This window comes from Schistocerca gregaria, chromosome 7 (genome assembly GCF_023897955.1).
Source record: "Schistocerca gregaria isolate iqSchGreg1 chromosome 7, iqSchGreg1.2, whole genome shotgun sequence".
In the NCBI taxonomy this organism is placed as follows: Eukaryota; Metazoa; Arthropoda; class Insecta; order Orthoptera; family Acrididae; genus Schistocerca; species Schistocerca gregaria.
In genome coordinates, this window is record NC_064926.1 from 466110804 (window position 1) to 466129826 (window position 19023).

Genomic DNA, 19023 nt, shown 5'->3' on the forward strand with positions numbered 1-19023 from the left:
AAATGTTTGAAATCAAATCCCCGCATTTCCTCCCGGCGAGACCCTTGAATGTTTCTATTTTTCTCATGTCTGTCCCTCAACATACATTCTTCCCTGTCGTCAAAATCTCCCTCGTGGCCGGAGCCCCTCTCTGCACTGTTCGTACGGCTATTTTTGATGCTATTGGCGAGTTCGGAATCACACCCAATGCGGCTTTCCAGATGCGCCACGCGTTCTTGTAATTCACCTGTTACAGCTTTGTGCCGCCTGTTCACTTCGAACTGTCCCTTCTGAAATCTAAGAAGCGAACGCACTTCTTCAGTCTCTGCGACCGCTACCGGTGTAGTATTGTTATCGCTCTCCGTCACCTTCATCATGCCTACGATGTCCGCTAATGCCGCAATCTTATCATGTATTTGTCTGTTGTCCTCCGCCCCTGTCTGCTTCAATTGTTCTACTTGCTGTTCGAGTGCGTGAATCGAATGACTGTTGTCCGCTACTGTGTTGCTAATCGACGTGGGACAATGTGTTTCCGCCTCCTGGACCCTCGAGAGTACCTGCTGGTGTTCTCTTTGGCATTGTTCTCTCAGCGCTGTTCTTCGCTCTCTTTCGATTCCGCATCGCGACTCCGCTTGCCCTGTTCTAAGGCTTGCAGACGGTCATCGATTTGTTCAAATGTACGGCCTAATTCTTTCATGATATCACTTTTTATTTCACTTGCCAGATTGTTTATTCTTTGTGAGATATCCTCGGACACTCTCTGCATCGACTTGTCAACTTTATTTGTCTGCTGGGTAGTTTTTCGTCTATTTGCTCGCCTAGCTCCCGGATCGATTTTTCAGATTTTTGAGTCATTTGTTCGCCTAGCTCACGGATCGATTTTTCAGATTTCTCTGTCATTTGTTCGTCTAGCTCACGGATCGATTTTTCAGATTTTTGAGTCATTTGTTCATCTAGCTCACGGATTGATTTTTCAGATGATTCTTTCTGTTCTCGAAACGAGTTTTCAGATTTCTCTTGCGTTTTCTTTATTTTGTTGCAATAAGGCTCTCATGAGTTCTGCCAAATCAATTTGGTTAGTTGGAGGCAAATTAATTTCTGGCTCTGATGTGAGCCCGTTCGTCCTGTTTTGCATTTCCTCTGAAGTATTTCCCATTGCATTTTCGGAACCGTCTGATGCGTTAATATTCAAATTCAGATTATCCCCTTGGTCCATGTTGCTTAAGTTGTTGGACTGCCTACTTTTAGCTTGGCTACATGTCAGCATTAGGTCAATTTATTATACCCGGTATGCAACACACTAATCAGAATAAATGTATTCCCCAAAAATCACGACAGTCACACGAAAGGTACCCAACCTAGTATGCACTTTTTCACACTCAAAACAAATTTATATCTTTGATCGAAACAGAACAATTTACAAGACAGAAAAAAACACACACAAATATAGAAAACAAAACAAGACAAACAACACAACGCCGTGAATCTATTGAAAGTATGCTCAAAAACAACGCAGAAGTTGTTTGAGCATTACAGGGGAAAAAAAATTAAGATTATACAACGCTCGCAATCTAACGTTTCAGAGATTCCAGAGTCTAGCGGAATCACAGAACAGGGTCGCCATGTGTAACGTTGTTGCTTTAATTTGTTATGTGAAAACGGTGCTGATAGACAATAAAAGAGGGTTAAAAGCTGTGAGCTATCTGAGGAAGTTAACTTTGCATTACTGAGCAACTGTTTCACCAGGTATTCAGTCTAGCTTACCGAATTTCCAACCAGACTAACATTAATTATAATCTTTTAATAGTCATACGAAAACCGGTGATACATATATAAAAAAGAGAATTTAAATAAAAATAAATAAATCAGTTTATATTTGGAAATTTATTTTAACATTGATCATTGAAATTTCAGCATTTCAAACTTGAGTCATAACTAAGCTGGTGCCTTATTTTGGATTGTGAAAATGTGAGTTTGTAATCTTACGGAACACATCAAATAGGGAGCCAAGATTGGGAGATTGCATACAACACTACATTCATAAAATAACACATGAAGAACATTGAAAAAAATGTAAGAGGAAATTAACCACAACCAACTGATTCAATTTTCACCCAAAGAAGTAACGTTCGTAGCGCAATCCTGTCTGTCATGTAATTACCACACACTGGTATACTAAATTCATACTAACTCTCTGTGAAATCTTCCCGAAAAGAATAGCTGAGAGCTACTTTGATGATTACACCACATGCTTCACGTGGTTAACTTGGTTTACACAAAGAGTGTAACTCCACAATAATTTTGATGATTAAAATAAATTAGATTGAAAAGCAATTTACAAAAGAAAAACCTCGAACTGGTTACTATCGTCTTACTATTAACCTGATGGGTCAAACAATTGTATAAGCACGTGGTACTGGTCTCACGAAGTACACCCCACGTGGGTTGAACATAAAGAAAAGTTGCTATATTGAAAAATATTGATAAGGCGAGACGTTATAATCTCACCCACATTCACATTTAAGATTGATGATCTTAGTTAGAGTTACTGATCAACACGTGGTTCCACTTTACTCACAAAGTAGTGACAAAGCAACTACTGGAAAACATTCTGAAGTTCACATTCGAAATACACTGCGTTGCAATTTAAGATAACATTAGATATTTTAGAGCTAAACCTGAAATAAATGTGATAAGTTTTCAGTTAGGCTGAACTTAAGAAATCCATTGTCCTACGGACTTAGCAGACACGCGCTTAGCCGGAGATCTTACCACTTCAGACGCTCGCCACAGACAGACTGACCTGCGCTCCTACCGAGCGTACTTCCCGATACAAAACGGAAGTGACCAGAGGGGCAGCTTCCTATACCAACATGACAAGGGACGGACAGAACCGTACTAACGATAGAAACCTCTTCGCTTTTAGAAAGCGTAGCTACCTTTTCCGACGTTGGTCCTACTGTTCTCTAGCAGACAGGCTTGTCTGCTACCATCCAGCATGCAACTAGAAATACATTTGCTCATTCATCCTCTCACACAGAAGGGAAGGGGGATGACAGTATCTTATCATATACAGTATATAAAAGAAAGCAGATGTAGGCTCCGTATGAGACTGTGTGTCATGAATTACATATAAACTGTGTTTAAAGTGTAGTAGTGTGACAGATCGTTCTTGTTTATGTGTAGAAGTAACACGTTCCACTGCTCAGTCTCCTCACAGATAGTCAGAAACGCCACAATAAATTTAGAAGAGGAATTTATGCCGTAAATGACAACAGATTTAAGAAATTAACATGAAAGGAATCCAACAGAGACCTTTCAATACTATTGCATAGAAAAGCTTCCTCCACTTGGCTCAACCACACGAATAAGTTTCACGGCAAAAAGGCACAGGTGATGGTAATTAATTAAATATAGTTATGCACAACACATTTATTCACAGCAATATACATTGAAAGTTATAATAAATGCACTGGAAATGTCTGTATGGGTGATCGCGTGATCGAGGTGAATGGCTCAACCGTCCATCCCGGATGGTATACACTCCTCAGTTAACGAGCATGCAGTGCAGATTCGTTGCTGTGGAAGACAACAGGCGCGTGTTCAGCCGAGCCTGTGAAAGTTTTCTCGTCTGGCGGGTGCCGTTTAATTCCTGGGCGCGAGAAACGTAGCGAACGAGTGGCGGCTGTCCTATTTATATGCGTGACGGTGGAGATCGCGCGTTGTGCTCGACCCATGCGGACCGTGGCTGGCGAGATCGCAGGACGATGCTAGCACTGGTGTCTCTCTTTGTGTGCTGCGCCCGTCGGCGCTGCATCGTTGCCATGCTTCGGCCTAACGGTACTTTTACCCAGGGATGCGGGCAGACGAATGTAGCCACTTCGACTGAGTCGTCTGCAATTGCTGTGCTGCTGCCCAAGGCTGCCACAGTTGTAAACATCCTTATTACGGCTTTATGAATAATGGTGGCTAGCTCTGCGAATACAGTGTGGTACTCAGAGCTCTGGTGGTAACTTTACACTTCGCTGTAGGTGAATAACAGCAATCTGGCATCACAGTATAGCTTTCACTGCGTATAGACTTCTTTATATGGTTTGGTAATTTATTAAATGGAATGATGCAAAACAAAACTAATCTTGTTTTGTAAGTGATCAGTAATAGCTGTTACTAGTTTTAGAAAGTGTGTGACGTACACCTACGTATATTTATTTTCTTAAATACAGAGAGTTACACACGTTGCGCCTTCTCAAAAAAAAAAAATTAATCGCCATAGGAAGAAACAGGACTTGATTAAATTGCATCAATTCATTAAATCATAAATTTTGTACAACTAGAACATGAAACTTAAACGATGTGTTATAGGCTTTTAAGACAAAAAATTCTAAAACTTCAATTTTTGACATTTTAGTGCCTGGTATGAACTTCACGACAACTTGCGATGTCATTGTGTTCAGTGATGTAGTGTTGTGTGTGTTGTCTGCGTTAACAAATGAGTAGCAGCTGTCACGCAGTTTCTGCACTAACAGCCAAGGGTGCTTTGTTTCATAATAAGTTATATATTTTTTCTATTGTTTATTCTTTGACATGTAAATTTTTATATGCTTTTGTTTATTCCATGTTTTTATGTTACATTGAGTACGTGTCTCTCAGCAATAACGTGTCACAAATCGTTATTCTATTTCACGTCTTTCTGAGTTATATGCACATTCAGAACGTCTCACCTGTGAGTTAAATGTTCGGATTTGTACTCAACTTAGAGACTAGCCGCTAGTACCGCTAGTCTAATCTATTAGGCAGACACTGTTACCAAAATAAATAATTTTGCTTCTGTGAAACCTCAAGACTCTTAGTTTTGTTCAAACCAACCGAAGGCCAGTTAGCTCATATCATGCTAATCCTGACAAGTAGTGACCCTAACGTCACCTGGACTGAAGAAAGTTGAGCGACTGCTAACAAATTTAAATATTGAAGATACAGATGCTCTAAGAGTGTCTAGATAGTGAACCATTTACATCTGTTCTGGCCGAACAACCCGATCTTGTGGTTTCCTCAGGTCAAAGCCAGTTTTCGCTGTGCAAGAATTACAGCCGCCTTGACAAAATTCGCCCTCGTCAAGGGCCAATTTGACCATCACTACACTGCAGAGGTACAAGACGTGATTACTTCGCCTTTGCACATATGAGCTTCATATGAAAGGCTCGAATCGGTATAAATCTGGAGAGTTCCAACGATGCATGAAGAGTGGATCAAGCAGGTACTGACGTGGGAAGGCATCGGTGATCATAAGCCGTCGCAATATCTGTATCATCTGCAGAGCAAAGTCGATACAGTTACTGTTCCTGACAATTTGGTATGCACCCTGTGGAGCAATTATCTCCACGAGGCAAAGCGATCGTGGCGTCGCAGACGGAAATGTCGTTCGATACTGTGGCAAACATCGCTGATCAGATACAAGAGGCCATCACACCCATACAGGTTAGTGCAGTGACAGTGACACGCAGCAGTGGGAGAGAGGCACAACAGTCGCACTATGGAATTCGACTCGCTGGCGGCCAAAATAGACATGCTACGGGCACAGATCATCACACTACTGTCTCAATATCTCTGGAGTGAGCATTTACATGCGCAGAACAGATTTTGTGTTGTCAACATACATTGCCGGCCTGGTCATGTGTTCTCGGGACATCATGTGTTTGTCCTTATAGCGCCCTGTATATTTCGAATGTCACTACATCCCTAAATACGGACGGATTCTTTTCGTACGTGTCGTGGATTATTTATATATGTTGCGCAGACATTTTAACAGTATCCATTTGATACTGGGAATAAACCAGCTACGTAACGTTTAAGGGCAAGTGATATTGCATTCTGCTGCTTTTCGATAGGTGTCACAGTTCGGATACACTCGATTTTTGGTAGCTGTCGGTATGATACGGCACTGTATAGTATTACAGAGACTGACGTAAATTTTTGCAATGATAGTCTTGCAAAACGACAGTACGCTAATACTTTTGCAAGTGTCCGAAAAATAACGAATTTGGCACACATTAGCGATTATATCCCTGCTAATTCGTGCTTTTTCTGCTATTTCTGCGTATTCATTTTCTCGTTTTTGCGACCTAAAGCACAATTTTTCTTACTTGTGACACTTTGAAGTGTTTATTTAACGCATTTTACGTACTTGCTCCCTGTTTATTAAATAAATAGTAGAGTAAGTAAGAAGTGGAAAAAAGGCGATCGGAGAATAAGTGTACTGTAAAGCAAATACAGTTGGTCATGTAACAATCAACCCATATAACACCGTTAAGGGAAGTGGAAAGTGATAAATTGAAGGCAAAATACACCAAAGAAGATGAATGTGTACTTTGATTAGCTACACTATTTTTTTATTTGAGTTGTGCAGGAAATGTATTTAAGCTGAATGCAGAAATTGGTAGTAGATTCTGTGGAAAATTAAAAATAGTTGGTACAGCATCTACCTTTAGCCACACACGTCCAAATTTTTCTCTGTCTAAACATTCCTCTTCAAAGTGTTTTGAACATACTTTGGAATATTTTGTGGGGACAAAATTACTCATCCTTATTTTCTGGAGCCACATCTTTACTCGTTGTTCATCCTTCGGGAAACTAAAATATAAATCACACATAATCATTCTCCATGTCCTAGACACACTTAACAATGTCTCCTACTGTAACTTTATAGTAAGCAAAAAGGTTTGAACACACATATTATACGAAGACAATTATAGACTCCCACTCTATTGAATTTATCTGTCTCCCATCTTTCAAATCTATGTACATAATCGACAAGTCATTGATAAATGCATGGAGGATAGTATTTGCTGAAACAAATGCATGGAGGATAGTATTTACTGAAACAACTAACTGTTCCCTTTCTTGTTCCACTAGAAAATTTACGAGAGGAAGCGATTGTTTGTAAGCTTTTGTACGAGCCGTAATATCTATTATATAGTCATAAAATCGTAGAAAAATGTGTCTACAGATTCAAGTCTTAACTATAATGCGTCTCGAAATTTTTATACATAGCACCCCTGAAAAGTTACTATCCCTCCTTTCACATATTTTTCTTTGCATCCGTAGTAACAACAGTAGTTCACCATAGCTATTACGCTATCAACAAACGGTGAAACCACAACAAAAACACTTGATATTATAAATTTCAAACACTGCGGAAAACACACACAGGCACAGCGAAGTCCCGAAAACACGTGACAATCCTGGTTTAATGTTGACAACATGCGCAGAACTCAATGCTCACTCCAGAGATATTTACTCTATGAGTGGTGCTTGAAATGGCAGAGGACACAATCGCCAGAGATCGAAAAGCCGATCATTAACTAATGCTGCGACGTCGAACACGTAACACCATATATGCTGGTACAACTGCAGCTTTGGCGAACATGCATGTAAATGTACAGCACCACGTTTGCGTCCTAAATGGCAGCGGTAGCTGATAATAGGCACAACCGACTGGTTAACAACGTCATGGCGCCTCTTTGTTAGTGGTACGAGATCTAGTCTGAGATATTTAATAGAAAGACCTCAGACTTTAGCATTCTGCTAAGAATTTCAGCCCATCGCTGTAGACCATCGACTGCATTCCGTTCATCTGCTGCAAACAACTAATCCATCTCTACGTATAGAATGCAGTAGATAAGTTTAAATTTGGGACTGTGCCATCTATTTACATGGGAGTTCACCATCGCTGACGTTACAAAGCAGATAATGGGAGCTCATCTTCTGGAACATTACCGTATTTTTATCAGATGTAGCAAACGCCAAACTGTTTGATAGAGATACATGACTGACAGCAGCGGTTTTTCATCTTGACACATCAGAGCATAGTGCCAACCGAATACAGGTGTGGGACAAGAACTACGCTGCACTGTTGGGACGATGTCCGACCTTGACCAAGCCACCAGGTGCATCTACACATGTGGCTCACAACAAGGTACACCATATAGGTGCATTGTGTAGAAACCACAGATGGTCCATCTGTGTCTTGCAAGGCACAGGAGATTGACACCTTATTACCTGGCCATCGCTGAAGTGGTATTCAGTGTGATGTTTAAGGAATGCATAAGCTGGCCATCAAGTAGCCCATGGTCATCCATGTTGCACCTTGTCCAGAAGGAAGGAGGAGGTTGGTGCCCATGTTGTGAATATCATGCACTCAACATGAAAACTGTGCCTGATCAATATTCTTTGCCTTTGTTGCATGACTATAACTATGCACTACATGGCACAATAACCCCCCCCAACATATATCACACATACCTGTGGCAGAAGAGGACATTCCCGAGACATTGATAATCACTCTGTACTTTTTTCGAGCAAATTTATGACGTCTGGGTTACAGAACGCATGTGGAAGAGGTTTATTGACTGTTCTACGAGGACTGCCGTTTCGTTTTGCACATCTGGAAGACATACTGGTGTTTTCTGCCTCCAGGGAGCAACGTCACCTGCATCTACAAGAAGTATTTAAGCGTCTAGCGTCTAGAACAATATGGCGTAATCTTGATTGTGCTCCAGTTCTGTTTGGACAGCCTGAGGGGATTTTCTGGGCCACCACATTCCGTCTACCGATTCCCTACCGCTAACAGAGAAGCCCAAAGCAGTCTGCAGATAGCACGACTGACGTCAGTCGCGGAGTTACGTCAGTTTTTAGGCATGCTAAACAATTACCACTGACACTTACCCTGTGTAGTGAAATTGCAAGAGTCATTGAATGCAGCACTTTCCAGCCCCCAAAGTTCGAGGCTGCGGTCCGGTGCATTGGACTGAAACAATCTCCTCCACTTTCGAGGCCATGAAAAACAGCACAGTAAATGTAGCACTGCTCGTGCATCCTAAGTTGCATGCGCCTTTAGCATTAGTGGCAGACGTCAGTCAAATGGTTGTCGGTATGATACTGCAACAGTGGTCAGAGGATTCATGGGAACCGCCTGCATATTTCTCCTCCAATTTGTCGCCAACTCAGCGGGAGTGTAGTGCATACAGCTGAGAACTACTGGCAGTGTACGAGACAGTTAAATACCTTGGCCCACAAACAGAAGCAAGGATGCTTATAATATTCACTCATCTTCACATTCAAAAGGAATGGCGTCAATTGCTCTTCCTGTCATTTCAACCATCTAGAGTTTGTAAGTCAATTCAGTATGGGTTTAAGGCACATTTCTGGCATCGATAATGTAATAAATAAAGTAACATGTTAGCAGCATCATCAGTAAGGTTTCCCTGGAAGCGTAAAATAAATTCCGCCTTGGTGTCAATAGATGCTAAACACAGCCCTGGGCGAAACATATGTGAATTTGATTAAACAGTTACAAGCTAACATTGCTGCAAATTGTTGTCCAATTGTAAAATAAGGCTCTTGATCCTTATCGACGATTTTCGTCACTCTGCATTGTGTGTGAATTCCTAAGCAACCAAACTGCTGAGGTTATCAGTCCCTAGTCTTACACACTACTTAAACTAACTTATGCTAAGAACAACACACATGCCATGCCTGAGGGGCTCTCGAACTTCGGGCGGGAGGGGCCATGGGAGGGGCCACACAGTCCCTGACATGTCGCCTCTAACCACACTGTATCACTTTGCATTATGGCATATCGTACACTGACTGTAACGCCTTATTTCCACAATTAATGAAAACTTGCACATGCACCTTCCAACTATCATCTGCAGTAGCCAGTTAATGTTTCCACATGTGTGGTCTGATTTTCTAGATGTTTTAATTGGCATTTAATGCAAGTTGACATCTACTGAAATACGCTGTGGTGGCAAAAATGTGATTCTGCAAAATGTAGCTCAAGAGCTCACAGAAGCGCTAATGAATTGGACATGGACTCACACTGTAAAAAATGCTAATAAGTCTTTTGTTGAAAGAGGATAAACTGTCGTTCGAAAAGTAAATGAATGAATGAAACAACTTTTGTACAGTCAATTGGAGTAACTTTGTACCACTTTTTACCATTTTTTTGCAAATACTGGATACAAAATAAATTATGAATCACGACAGACATGGTAAAACTTTGCATCTGTAGTTACTGAATGCTTGGAAAAGTAAAAATGTATACTAACTGTGCCCTACAGAGTAAAATTTCACCTTAAACGATGAAAAAAGTAGCGTCGTCTTTCAGGATAACCTTAGATCAATCATAAAAAACAAAGACTTTTTTCTTTGTCTAATTTTTTGTGTAAATTTAGATCATACCAGGAGAATATCATATGTTAATAAGACGTAAAAACAAAGAATATTAATTCAGTAGTCCAGGTTTATTCTGAAATTTCAAGATATTTGTATCAACTTGTTATTGTTCAACTTAATTCACTATCGCCAGAAGCTCTGTTCGCAGCCAACGCATTTAAAGGATAATCAAGAGGGGAACAAAGAAGAAGCCTGCCTGAAGAATGTGCTAAACTTCATTATCACATTCGGGTATCCCCTGGCCAAGAGTAATTCACTGGCTAATCATTCCAACTAGTGCTGCAACACAGCAAACTTGGTCACTACAACATTAAATTCAAATGATCTTCCTCAAGACTGCAAAATCCTGACAACGGGTACAACCCTGAAGATCTGCGACCTGAATATCGAAAGCATCTCTAGAACCAAATGTGAATATCTCTCATGTCTGTGCTGTGAGAACAATGTGTACATGTGTACATAATTTCTCTACGAGAAATACACACAGAGCAAAGGAAAAATCCCAAGGTATAAATTGGTAGACAGTTTTCACAGCGAACGTCATGTTTACAGAATAGCAACATATCCTGGGATGGACATAGCTGATTACAGAGTAGTTTCCAAGGACTCTACAGACAACACTTTTATCTTGGCAGTGATGACATGTGGAGCTACTATTATCAACATCTACAAACCTCCAATAGTGATCTGGTCCACACCTCCATTCAAACTTTTTACTGGCCCTGCCATCTACGTTGTAGGCTTTTATAGCCACCATCATGCTAATGAGTTTAAGGATAATGACACATATGGCAACATCTTACATGACTGGCTGTCCTTCGATAACCTGTATTTCATTTTCAGTGCAAAGGGCAAAGGAACATTCCAGTCGACAAAAGGGCAGAGAGCCACATCACCAGACCTATGCTTTGCCACTGACAGTCAAACTAATGGAAATGAACTGGCAAATAGGAAAATTATAGACTCTTTTCCACACAGCCAGCATATGCCCATTCTCACTGATTATGGCATCCAGATGCCGCTAGTAAATCCAACTGCTAAAGCTCGCTGGAATTTTAAAAAACGAACTGGCAAAAATACTCTGACAAACTCGATGAGATTGCTGAATTCATTTCTGTGCAAATTAAGAACTACGACATATTTACTAAAGCTGTCAAGAGGTAGCAAAAAGAACGATATTTCGAGATAATACAAAACGTGCTGCCCTTCTTTGAACTTTTTCGGTGTACTCCATCAGTCATATCTGGTAAGGACCCCACACCATGCAGCAGTATTCCGAAAGAGGATGGACAAGCGTAGTGTAGGCAGTCTCCTTATGGGATCTATTGCATTTTCTGAGTGTTCATAAAACACTGTCTTTGGTTAACCTTCCCCACAACATTTTCTGTGTGTTCCTTCCAATTTAAGTCTTTCATAATATAAACTTTCACATTCAAATAAAACAACATACGAACTTCTTCAAGCTCTAAATGACCATAGAAGAAGGAAATGGGAAAAACCTACAGAGAGACTCGAGTTCATCCATTCGACTCATAAAGTGTGGCAGCCAACGAAGAAATTGAATGTAGATTCTAGGCCTAGGAGATACCAACACAACATCACACCAAACGAAGTCGCAACACACTTACTGCAGAACTCTAAAGTAGCTATGAACATGAGCCACACTAGACTTACGAATTCACTGTTACAATCCAAACACTCTCAGCTAGTTCCCCATCCTGAGCTCTCATGCGACTTCACTTCTGAAGAGCTGGAGCAAGCTTGGACAATTGTACATACAAATAAAACAGCTGGTTTCGACGAATTATATCCAGAGTTACTGAAAAATGTGGGTCCGAAAACTAAACAATGGCTGTTGTAGTTATATAATACAGGTATTGGTCATCAAAATTTAGGGCCACGAAGGTAACAACTGTCACAAAACATGGTAAAGATAGTAGCGAAGCAACACATTATAGACCATATCACTACTAACTGTAGTTTATAAACTACTCTAAAGAATGTTGCTAAACCGAATTCAACTATTAATTGACAAAGTAACTCCATTTCATCAAGCCAGTTTTCCAAAGACTTGCCGTTACTGTGATCAGGTGTTGGCACTGACATCTTTCATCAAAGTGGGGTACCAACGCAAATTAAAGACTGTAGTAGCATATTTTGTGCTTAAGACGCCTTTAACACCGTATGGCGCCATGACCTGCTACTTAAATCTGCAGAAATCATACAAGGTAAAAAGTGAGTTAATTTAATGGATACCATGCTCAACAACAGACGATTTCAAGAATTCCTTGGAGACAAAGGGAGCAGATAGCTAAGGCTGTATGATGGGCTACCACTAGGCTCTGTATTATCACCAAGCATTTTTAATCTTTATACCAGCGATATAACCAACAGTAGAGCTAAAAAGAGGCAACTTGGTGACGACCTAGCACAAGCTTATCAAGCAAGTAAAAAGGAAAATCCATCTAAATGGAGGTAAATGTTTACTATCTTGATAACTATGAGGCAAACCGCAAAAAATTGCTGTCTCCAAAAACGCCCCCCTTGAACATAACTCACATCCAGGATTCCTGGGGGTCATTTTAGACTGGGCTCTGACGTTTAGGAACACATAGAAAACGTAGCAAAAAAAAACTGAACACCAGAACTGATATAACCAGAAAACTAACTGGGTCAGGGTGGATTGCAAATGCAGATACTCTTCGAATTGCTGCATTAACATTAATTTGCTCCATGACAGAACACTATGCTCCAGTGTGGAGAAATAGTATGCATGTAACATACTTGATCTCAAATTGCATCAAGCAATGAAAGTAATGGGAAAAGTGGCGCTACTAAATGTGCACCACTGACATGTCTGTCTGCATTATGTAATATTGTAACTCCATCAATAAGACGAGAAGCAGCAGCAATACGGGGGTTCTAAAAGTGCTTCACTCACAAGAACTCACTTCTATATAGTTGGCTACAGAGTACACCTGCCAGCAGGCTCAAACCTAAAAAACCACCCTGGCCAATGCAAGATGTGCCTCTTGTATATGACGTTTGTCAAGAATGGAAAGAGGTTTGCAGAGATTTCTTACGACTAATTCTCATCTTATAACTGACCCTAACAAGCGTGTGAATGGTTTGGTTTTCCAAGAAAACTATGGACACCCCTGAATCGATTCCATATAGGGCATGGAAGATGAGGTGCCTGTTTGTATGAAGGTGGGTTGGAAGCTGCCTCAGTGTGTGATTGAGGTGTTCTGTGCAAACTGTGCACCACCTGATTGAAGAGTGTGTACTACGAAAATTTCTTGGTGGACTCAGCGAGCTGCATTTGGTGGCACAAAGAGCTGCAGAGTGGTTAAGAAACTTAGATATTCAGTGACACTATTTTCTGTGGGTTGTTTGATTACTTATTTGTGTTACATATATTTTGTGTATATTTAACCTTTTATATATGACCATGTAAGCCATACAAATAAATAACAAAAAAAATATGACTCTGTCTTATTTAATTTTGTAATCAGTCTTTGTATTACTGCACAGAACAGTCATTACTCAGTGACTACACCAATTAGAAAACTATAGTATTTACATTAGATTTTAATTAGGTCAAGATGAATTCACAAATAAATTTACTAGTTACACTGCACTGTGACATTTGCATACATTGACTAAAGCAAAAATTATTATCATTATACTGAAATTAAAATACCTTTACAATACAGACTGCTGTGTGTTATGTAAACTTCAGCAAGTCCATACTCTGTTACAATACTTCTGGAATACATTGTGTCATTTCAAATGGTGCTGTGTTACTTTACTTCAAGTAAGTCATTATAAGGAATTGCCAAAGGCTAGAATGAGATTCCTATCACAAGGCTTAGTAACATTTAGTAATTTTACAAAGTATTTACTTACTTAGTTGAAGACCAAGTCCTTTTTTGCCATTATGCTGACAATTCAGGTTTACAAGTAAACGATCAAGACCTGTGCTGTCGAATGAACAAAAGGTAGAATGAGACAGATCCGCCTATAGGAATTTGCTGAAGCACTTGGATGGTGGTGGGTGGAGGCAATGTGGACAGTAAGTTAAATAGCTCTGAATTTTTCTGACTGTCAGTCCCTGCCCAGTAGTTGAAATAAAAAGGCAGGTCACGCTCACCTACAAGAAGGGTAGCAGAAGTGGTCCACAAAACCACCATCCAATATCCTTGACATCCATTGTTATAGAATCTTATAATGTATTCTCAGATAAAATGTAACATGGTATCTCGAACAGAATTACCTCCTCCATGACAACCAGCATGTGTTCTGAAACCATCGATCTTGTCGAACATGTGAAACTCAGTTCACATTGTTCTCACATGAGATCCTACAAGCTAGGTACTTGTAGCATTTCTCGATTACCAAAAAGTATTTGACTCAGTATCACATCCATAGTTATTATCAAAAGCACGATCGATGAGGTATCAACGAAACTTTGTAAGTGAATTGAGGATTTTTTGGTAGGGAGAATGCAGCAAATTATAGAGAGTGGAGAGTCATCAACAACTGTAGACAGACTTCAAATGTGCCTCAGGGAAGTGTGTTGAACTCTTGCTGTTCATGTTGTAAATTAAGGACTTTGCAGGCAATATTAATAGTAACCTTAGTGTTCTCGCAGATAATGCAGTTCAGTTATCTATACTGCTGTATAAAGACAAATTGTGGTTTAGTGCTGTTACCAAAAATCTCGGAATGTTATTGACCAATTTACTTAAAATTTTTCCAAGATACTCTAACAAACGTTCAAACGGACAGAGACTACACATTTAAGAATATATATGGTGTATAAATACACATTTACTATATAAAGAGAAAGGTTTTTAGCAAAAACCTCGAAATCTTCTTCACTGTTACACTTCAACTTTTTACACAATAGTCCAATAAACGTTTGAACAGAGAGGCTACATTTTTTTTAAATATATGTATGAAGAGAGGGCATAGTTTAAGGCTATTACCAAAAATCTCAAAATATTACTGACCGATTTACTTAAACTTTTTACAAGCCTCAAGATCTAAAGGAATGAATGTATGGCAAAGGGAAGTAAAATATTTGTTTGGATGAAATGAGGTATTGAAGAAATCAGCTTTCTTGAAAATCGAACTCACATCAAACTGCCAAGTTTTTGTCAAAAAATTCTTTAAATGTGGAGCTCACATCTATATTCACTTTCATGTATTTAACATGATGACATGCCCCGTGACCATATTATGGCCCCAGACTACACAAACTACACACGGTTCACTCCAGCAAATGAACCAATACAGGAAGAAACGGTATACCACTCCTGGGTAAGGTGAGTAGTATTCTTACACCCTTACAATAACTTGTTTCAGTAATTATCCTGAGACAAAATACAAAAAAAACCTTCTCAGAACCAAATGCTAAATCCTCTGCCACTGGGCTATATATTACACTCATTTGAATCACTGGTAACATAATGGAAGTCACATTTTAGCCCACATTCACTCTTCCCTCTTAAATTGACAAAGGTTGTTTACTGTATACTCATATTTATTTTTCTTAAAAAAGGCATTAAGGCATTTTAATGAACAAGCTAATATGGGAATGTAAAATAAGGAATACAGAATGCAGAACATTTGATTATAGTATGAAAACACAGTCTATTTCACAATGATATAATACAAAAGCTATTAGAAGTAAAATACAAGAGAGAAATAATATTCCTTCTATATATGCACAGAAAAGAGTAATATCATTTATGTTTCAGTCTGTATCAAAACAAGTAAAGTACAATAACTATGTCTGATGCGGAAGGTGAAGAAATCACCCAAAACTGAAAACTGTGTAGTTCCAACACAAATCTTCCTATCATTGGTTAACATATCTTTGTAAATGCTTGTATCAACATTGAATATTACACAGTAAAAGGAAAATTTAGAGTCACCACCATGAAGGCCGAGTCTAAAATAATAAAAAATCACTTATTTTTTGCCAAGTACTGCTTTGCACAACATTTTTCACACTTCTATTATTTGTGTTGACCCTAGAGACATCACATCCTGTGGTGAATCATTATAGTATCTTATGATAGTACTGTCAAGTGAAATTCTGGGAGTTAGGATGTGTAGCCCACACATCTACTGTTTCGTTATCTTACGATTGGCAGTATAAAACAGGCCCACAATGTTGTTGGTGGACATTAGACTCATAGTCGTTCGACATGTCCTTTCATCCACTGGTCATTTACGATCCTGGTATGTGACACATAGTCGATGTTGTCACACGGCGACCCTCTCTCATGTTCTGGCCAGAGTGGACCAGGGCCACAACTGTGGACATCACCCCAGTTCTCATTGTGGATGCCATTGCCAACTCTGCCACTGTGCTCTACTGCTCTACTTGTCTCGTTCCTCCTCCTTCTGCTCTGTCCATACCCTTTCATTTGCACTGTGGTTTATACATGGACAACGTAACACCCTAATCCCTATGCCACTGTGCAATTTTTCACTTGTGGTGCATACAAGACACAATAACTTCCTACTCTCTTTTTTAATATACCTTATATTGGAGTTATTTTAAAGTTGTTTGATTTAGTGATTGTCTTTGTGCTCCTCACTCAACTACATGTTTCGTCAATTTCAGGAGTCAGCTGCCGTGGCACCCATCTTGCAGACACTCTGTGAAACTGGAGCACATCATGCACAATGTGGTGTGCTGACCCATGACTAGTCTGTAAACATGGTGCAATGTCATTCTGTGTCACTTGGCGGTTTTCCGTCACTATGGCTTCAACTTCTACAATGTTCTGTGGAGTCACAACTCGTTGTGCGTGACATGAACGAGGAGCATCTTCCACTGAAGTCACACCCTTTGCGAACTTCCTACTCCATTCGTAGACTTGCTGCTGCGACAAACATGCATCAATGAACCGAACCTTCATTCGTCAATGAATTTCAATAGGTTTTACACCTTCACTATGCAAAAACTGAATAACAGAACTATGTTCTTCCTTTGTGCAAGACGTAAGTGGGGGGCCAACTTTATATTGATACTGCGGCGGTGTGTGTGCATATGCATTGTGCTGCCACCTACAGACCATTCTGCACGCTGTTTGTAGCACGCTTACCAACTTACAGGATAACGGCTCGAAATTTTGATTTGTTATTACAAATTTAAGGTTTTCATTTGATTCGCCCTCGTATAAGAAACCTCGAACAGTTCTTGACTGATTTTCTTCAAAATTTTTCACAATTCCCTAATAAACATTTGGACAGACTTAGGCTACATATTTTTTAAATATAAATGGCATATAAATACACATATCTACACTTCAATACAAAGACAAATTGTAGTTTAACATTGTTACCAAAATTCTTGAAAAGTTCTTGACCGATTTGCTTAATATTTTTGCATGATACTCTAATAAGGATTTGGGCAAAAGAAGTGGCCCTGATAAGTCGATACAATTGGAAGTGAATGTATGCATATAACCACACCCTGCGATGTGCACACCACATGTTTGCCCTCCATGTAATCCACACTGGTTCAGAGCGTAGTGCAGGTTGTTCCAGTGTGAGTGAAGTAGCGGGTGTTTGTCGTTGAAAGTTAGGTAACAACAAAGTCGTGGAAATGGTGTGGTTAGTCGTTTGCTGAGAAGTTAAATGGTGTCAAAATGCCAGCAAAAAGTGCTATAGAATCCTTAGTCCGAAAATGGCATAAGATAGGACCTGTTCTGAACACATCAGAAACATTCCAAAACGTGTCTGCACAACAGGAAATGTGGCTGCAGTTCACCAGAAAATGCTTCAGAGTCCTTGCAAATCAACTAAAATCCTGTCGCAAGAGACCGGCATATCACATCTATCCTGTGGTCAAACACTCCACCTTGACCTACAGATGCATCCCTACTGAGCATCTGTTATGCTCCTCAGCACCTCGAGTTTTGTGAGATGCTGTTCAACGAGATAACAATGAATGGCTTGGACATGGATCTGTACTCTATGTCTGATGAAGCCTGGTTTCACCTGTGGAGTTACGTAAACTCAGATAATCACAGGTTCTGGGCAGCAGAGACTCCACATAACTTGCACAAAACACCATTGCATGATCAGAATTTTGGGGTTTTGTGTGCAGTGTCTGTACACCTCATTATTGGTCCTATCTTCTTACATCACACACTGACTTTTGTGCCTTACATTGCCAATATTTTGAAACCATTTGTGGTAACATTAATGGAGGAGGATAATACCTACTGTTACTTACAACAGGATGGAGATCTGCAGATATAGCCAGATGAACCCTGGAGCACTTTTACACAATCTTCACACCTAATAGAATTATTAGCAAAGGTGACTCTGGTTGTCGCCCTAGATGGCCATCCAGGTCACCTGATCTATCAGTGTGCGATTACTTTGTGTAGGGAGCTCTCAGTACTAATGCGTATCATAACAACCCAAATAGTCTTCAAGAACTGCAGTAGGACATTTCAGATGAGACTGCAAAAATTCCAGCGGTCTAGCTTCGATCTGCCTTCAGCAGCCTGCCAACGAGGGCTCAAAACTGTCAAGAGATGAATGGTGGTCACTTTCAACATCTGCTGTAGTCAGGTTAGCACCATATTTCCTTTCCTCCATCGTATATATATATATATATATATATATATATGAAAATATATAGGATGTAATAGGTAAACATTGTTAGCAAAAATCTCAAAATGCTCTTGATCGATTTGTTGTACAATACTATAACAAACATTCCAATGGACATAGGCTATATATTCTTTTCAACAACAATATTTTCTGTTAAAAATATTT